We start from the raw sequence: 7,258 nt of genomic DNA on the forward strand, positions 1-7,258 counted from the left end.
CATCAGGGTTGAAAGGTTTGTGATCAGATATTATAGGTGTTGCATCTGATGGGGTGGTTGGTGTTGCTTGAGTATCTGGAATGGACAGAAGTGGCAATCTAGAAGTGAATGACCTTTGTGCATCCCTTTGCATGTTCAATGTCTGTGCACATAGTGAGTGAGAAGTCCTGGCATGACTTGGACTTTTAGATCTTGTAGATTGATATGCAATAGACATTGTTCTTCTTTTGAAAGGGATGAATTTGGAAGTGGTATACTTTTGTTTTCTGAGAATCTAGAGCTTAGAAGAGCCTACAGAACCATGATGAAATTTGTGTCCAGTTGTATCTCGTGGTTGTAACAATGGTTGCAATGTCTCTTGTACACCTTGTTTGTGGGATCCCAATGCACTATGGCCATCATATCCCATCTTTTGCATTAGGGTAAAACCTTTACCATACCTCTCTATAGGGATCCTGACCTGTTGTCTAGCTGTATCGGAAGGGTCTTTGTAGATCCATCCTGCCAAAACTTCATCAATAGTTTCTTGTTCCCATGATCTACCTGGGATGAATCCATCAAGTGTAGTATTTTTGGCTGCAACAAGTGGCCTGAGTGACTATTGTGGTTTTCCATGAGTCCTAGGTGAGAGGAGTAGTTGGCCAACATAGAAAAGTTGACTAATATTATACTCTCCTAGGCCTTCATCCTTTACTTTCATTTTCAGCATTTCCTATTTGGGTGTAGGGATCAGTGGACTTGTGATATTTGTTGGGTGAATGTACGATGATGAGGTAATGGATTCTCTATTTCTATGGACTGTGATATCAGGTTGATGCCTTATATTGTTGCAAAAAGTGAATGGATTGGCATCATCGAGGATAGTAATCTCTACTCTATTATGTGGAAACTTGATGCATTGATGGTAAGTAGATGGCACTACTTGCATGACATGAATCCATGGTCTACCTACTATGAGATTGAATGGAAGAGGGAGGTCTAGGACTTGTCAAACCGGATTCTTTACCATAGGTCCTACCTTGATGGGTAAAGTAACACACCCTTTAGAGGAGCATTCTGCATCATCATAGGCCTTGATTGTGATCTTCTTTTTGGTATCTATTGCATCTTCTGCATATCCCAATGTGGTGATTAACTATAATGTGCAAATGTTAAGGCCAAATCCATTGTCAATTAAGATTCGCTTGATTCTGTGTTTATATATGAATCCCTCAATGTGGAGAGGGGAATTATGTGGTTGTTGAAAGGATGTGTCATCATTTTTGGCAAAAGTGAGACATGGTGATGACTTGAGACTACCAACCATGCCTTGAAATTGATTTATATTAAGGTCGGATGGAGCTGACACTTCTTGGAGAGCTTGTTCTAAGATGGTTTTATGTGAGGGTGATAAACTCAAAATCTCTAGTATGAAGATAAGTGTTGGCATCTTATCTAATTGGTCCACAAGGTTATAATGTTTGGGAATGCATGTCACTCTTGATGGTGCTCCTTGTATAGTAATCTTACTACGATGAGTAAAAATGTTACAAATGGGATATATACCTTTGATTGTAATGGTTGCAACTTGTTCATTGGCATCATATAGGTTATTAACAGTATAAGTATATGGTGCACGAGTATAGTTTGTTGTGTTATCTTAATTCTTACCTTGATGAGAGGGACCTCCTTCCTCATATTATGGGAGTGGTTTCTTAAACATTGTAGGATCAGTATTGGAAGCATTGTGACCATCCACTTCTATGTCACCTTGATCAATGAGGTCTTGAACGATATCCTTTAACCGATGGCAATTGTTTGTTTTGTGTCCTTTTCCCTTATGAAACTCACAATACTCATTATCTCTCCACCATGAAGGTTTGACCTGTGGTTCATAGTGTAATGTTTTAGGTAATGTGACAATATCAGAAGAAATGAGTTGTCATAAAATATTTTCAAGAGGTTCTCCCAAGGGTGTGTAGGTGCGATTGGGTTTGTAGGTAGAGTACCTATTTTTAGGATCCTCTTGTTGTGTATTTGAAGGTTAATTTTCTTGATTGTTTTGGGGATTACCTTGATTGGTAGTGGGGTTGTTGTGATTATCTTCTTTCCTTGCGATTTTGATAGTTCGTGTGTCCACAGCACCATCATTAACAATGTTTTTGTTCTCGGCCCAAAACTTTGGTTTGTCATTGTTGTAGGCTGGTCATGGACCATCCTTTTTGTTGTTTTATATTTTGATAAGTTCCTTTTGGATAAGGGATTTCTTGATTTTAAGTCCTTAAACTATCAAGTCTTTAAAAGTGTCTGAACATTTTATGCCTAAGTAGAATTTTGTTTCCTCATTTAAGTTGGAAATAAAAATTTCAACTAATTGTTCTTTAGGAATGGGGAAGGAACGTCTACTAGAAAGGTGTCTCCATCTTTGTAAGAATGTTGAGAATAACTCACCATTCTTTTGTTTTGTATTGCATAGATCATCCATGGAGGCATCTCGTTCTATGTTATGTGCATGTTGAGTGATAAATTTTTGTACCAAGTCCTCAAAAGTCTTGATCCCACTGGGTTGGCATGAGAAGCATTGCATAGCTGAGCCTCCCAAACTTTGGGAAAAAAGGTACATTAAATATGTGTCTTCATATGTGAACTCTAAGAAGGCAGAGTAAAATTATCACACATGATCTCTAGGGTCTCCCTTGCCTTTGTATTTATCAAAATTTTGGATGTCAAAGTTGCGTGGGAACGAAGGCATGTATATGTTTCTATAAAAGGGATATGGAAAGATATCTTTGAGAGAATATTTCTTTTGTGAGCTTCCTGAGTGTACTTTTTGGCAAAGATCTCGCATCTGTTGTCTCAACATATCCATTTTTGTAAGATGAGGTGCCGGGATGTTTCCGTGTTGATAGTTATCGTCATAGTTATGTGTATTCCTTGCCCCCTGTCATCTTGATTTTGTTCTTGTTAATGGCTATGTTGGGATTGTTCTGGTATATCCCTAAGTTCTGATACATCAAAGTCAACGAGAAGTTTTGCTTCATCTTGAGAAAGTTTTAGAAAATGGGCGTCAGCATTTCCCTTGAGAATTTCTTCAGAAAATCTAGTAAACTTGGGGCTGCTAAGTGCGCCTTCTATTTGTGCTTGTGTAGGGGTGTATGGGTCTCCTCTTCTTGAAAATGGGTTAACGGCCTCTTCTTCTTCTTCAGAAATTTTCATTTTGCCTTTGACTTTGAGACCTAGTTCTTGCCATGTTTGAAGTGTGCATTTGTGAAAGTGAAAAAGTAGGTGTTTGATTCTTGTTTTATGATTCCAAGAGTGGATGATGAAATTTTTATGGATGAGTGATCTCGTTTACAAAAGGGTGGATATCAAAAAATTTCTTTTTGAGATTGCATGCCTGGTTTCAAATAATTGTGAGATGAGGTGTAGAAAGGCTTTTAAAAGATAAGCTACCTAGTTTTTGAGAGGATGCACTCAAAAACTAGTTTTAACCTATCTAGATGCTTAGTAATGCCTCTTAGGATGATTGATCCTAGATGTAGAGACACACTAGAGAGTATGTTTGTTGATATGATTTAGAAATATCCCAAAATAACTAAGGACAAAACCTTTCCGTGTTTGAGATTTGAATGGAATTTTGATGTTTTGGAGTGAATGTAAACCTTGGAATTTGTATGAGGTGACTATGAATTTGATGGTTGTTGGATTTTGAAAGATAAAATATGTGTGAAATGATTTATGAGAAGGTGATGAAGTAGAGATGTGAGTTTTTATTGAAATAATTTGAATTTGAGGAGTGAAGATGAAATATGGAAAGGATTTATGGAAGATTAGAAAATGACTTATGAAAGATCTGTAAGTATGATTTCAAAATAAAGTATGTTTTTAATAATGGATAAAGATGGAAGATATCTGAATGATAAGGATGTTTTGGAAATGATGTGTGAATAGGAAGTATGATTTGAAAATGAAGTTGTGAATATTATTTATGAGAAAATAGAGAAAGATGGGTGAATTTAGAATATGACTTTATGAATTTGATGAAGTATGGAAGATGTGGGAATTTGAAGTGTGATTTAAATGTGTATGAGATAAGGAGGATATTTGAAAATGATTTGAGATGAAATATGGAATATTTAGAAAATGATTTGAGAATGCGATTTGGAAAAAAATTGATTTTGAAAAATAATGGGAAAATGATTTGAAATGAAAGATTTAGAAAATGATTTTTGATTTATGAAGGATGGATGAGTTTTGAAATAGATGGGTGAAGATGTGGAATATAGAAGATTTGGAATTTTTATAAAATGAATGATTTATGAAAGATGAAAGATATGTGAATGAGAATTTCTAATAGGTGATTGTGGGTTGTGGAATGTATGATGGAGGAATGTGTTGATCGTAATTGTCTATACAATAAAACTCTTCTTTGAAAGAAAGCTTGTGATGTGAGGGGTTCTAATTCAAAATCCTCAGTGAAACTGTAACTAAAATCATGATAGCGATGGATGAAGGTGTGATGCTTTAACAATAGTTTATGGTTTTTGTACAAGAAACTTCTTTTCTTTGTTTCTTCTTGGCGTATTTGAGAGATTTCCAAACATGAAGCATTGATGGATTTTTCAAGAATTTTGTTTTTGGGATGTAACTTGTTTCAAATGGTGGATGATTTCTTTGACAAGAAGACATAGAAAGCACACAAGCACATAGAAACACTTCTTTTCTTTTGATAACTGTTGATGTATGTTTAGGATTTTTTTTGAATCTGCTCAAGGATATTTTCAAGTCCTCTTTTGTTTTCACAGGTTTTGAACAAACAAAAGACAAATTGGATAGACTCTACTATGGTGAAAGAGATCATTCCTAATATTAATAGCCCACACTTGATACTCCATTAGCTCAAACAACCCTGTCACTCCCTAAGGTGCGCTTGTTTTTTTGCCTTTGTTTAGAATTTGAACCAAAGAGAATTTCTTCTCAATTGGATCATTTTCTTAGGAGATATATGGTGAGTGTCTTGGGAGCAGATTCTTCCCCACCCTTGCACTATGATATTACAAATATTTGGCAAACTGACTTTGTGAGATTTCTATTGCTAAAGTTTTTAATCAGGCTTTCGTTCGATCTTCAGTGAAAAACTCCCTTGAGAGGCTTCCTAACCTTTGGAACAAAGGCTTTACGTATCTCAAAGATACTGGGGGAAGACTAATCGTTGAGAAAAACCATTGAATATGATTTTCATCACATCCACATTTGATTATAGTGGGTTGGAATACTTGGCATTAGTCGTTCCCCACTTAGGTCGTTACCCTCACACTGGCCTTATAGGCATCTCAGGAGGGCAGGCTTGCTAAAGGTTTTATCTTAATGCTAAATTGAAAGAAAGAAAGTAATGGTGTGTTTGGCTTTTTGATCACTCAATTAAGGGGGGAGCATATACCTATTACCTTGGATTCACGGAATACACTCTTTCTTTTTAGCCAATATTGAAATTGTTATCTAAATGCTACTTTGGAGATGTTTCTCCAAAATACATGGGGTTCCTTTTAACCAAGATAGCAATTTGTGAAAAGATTGAAAAATCTTGAACTTTTGAAGATGAAATATTGGTCAACCCAAAATGAATCGCCAAAGTGAATAAAAATGATCTTAAAATTGTTTGAAGTAATATGTAAAATGACGATTCTTTAAATAAACTTTCCAAAAAAAGAAAAGTGATTTGTTATTTTCAAGCTTTGCAAAATTGGAAAGTTTTTTTTTGTTCCAAAGAAATGATGAGGTTCTTTTTAGATTATTGTAAAATAGAAAGTGAGGTCTTGTTTTAAACACCAAAGAAATGATGAGGTTATTTTTAGTTTGCACCTAAAATGAAAGTGAGATCTTGTTTTAAACACCAAAGGAATGGTGAGGTTCTTTTTAGTTTGCACCCAAAATGAAAGTAAGGTCTTGCTAAATCCCTTTGTTAAAAGAAAATTTTGAGAAAAGAAATCAAAATCTACTTTAATTCCTTGGAACCTACAATAAAATGTTAGACCTGCAAAAAACCTTGCAAAAAGTTAGTTTATATGGTGTGCTTCAGAAGCCTAAAGTTTCATTTTTGTTATAAATTTGAGCTCTCTACCGAATACAATAGCACTAATTTGATAAAAATAGAAGTGCGCCAATCCGAGAAACAAAGGTGCTATTTTACAGCAAAAGCACAATATTAGGACAAAAGCGCTACAACATACAACACTGGTGCTAATTTACTACAAAAATGCTATAACGAACAATGTAAGTGCCAAAATAAGACAAAAGTGCTACTCTATAGATAAAAAACTAGGTGCAAAATCTAGAGCGAAGGTGCTAAATCGGGCATCAAAAGTTCTAAAGCACTACCTGTGCATCAAAAAACCTGCAAGTGTCTAATTTTTTAGAGAAATATTAACTTGTTAAAATGAAAATGGGACAAGGGCTCCATGGTGGGTGCCAAAATGATGCACATGAAAGGGGACACACGCCAAAAACGTGATTCAAATGTTAGTGAGTTACTTTCTAACCAAAACTAAAACAAATGAAACAAAGTCCTTCACATACATATCAAGAAAGATTAAAAAGCACACAAAGAAAGAAAGATAAAAGAAGAGAAGGAAGAGTAGTGTTCTGAAGATGCTCCCATGATGCCTTTGTTGCTTCTCCCTTGTCTCTCTCCTCCCCAAGATCCAAATGAGTGTATGTAGCTCTCAACTTTAGCACTAAACCATGGATGCCGATGGAGATTCAAAATGGTTGAATGAACTAAACTTCCTATTACTATGCAAAATGCCTACAACAAGATTACTACAAAAAAGTGTAAGTGTATGTGTCTATGCAAGTACATAGTAATAATGCTTAACATGCTTCCTCTTTTTCTTGAGGGTGAGGGCTCCTTTTATAGGGAAAAATATTGATTGAATGGCCAAGATCGAGTGAGCTTGTGGAGGGCTAGGATTTCCTGATTCATGATCCATGTGATGGTTTTCAACCCAATCCCATGATGACAAGTGTCAACGTGAGATGGTTTGAGAGGAGAGGTAAATAACATTTAATGCCTAAGAAGACATGAGGGTAACCTCATGTAGGTTGGGTTATTAGATAAATCTTTTATCCAAGGGTAATTTTATTATCCAATGGGTAAACTCTTGTACAAAGTTTACCCATGGTTAAGCCTTGACCAAAGGGTCAATACCCATGTGGGTTGGAGTGTTGGAGAAGGGAAACATTTATGACTCTATAAGAGTCTTAAATGTGTGAGATGATG

This window comes from Cryptomeria japonica, chromosome 6, assembly GCF_030272615.1.
Source record: "Cryptomeria japonica chromosome 6, Sugi_1.0, whole genome shotgun sequence".
Taxonomy (NCBI): Eukaryota; Viridiplantae; Streptophyta; class Pinopsida; order Cupressales; family Cupressaceae; genus Cryptomeria; species Cryptomeria japonica.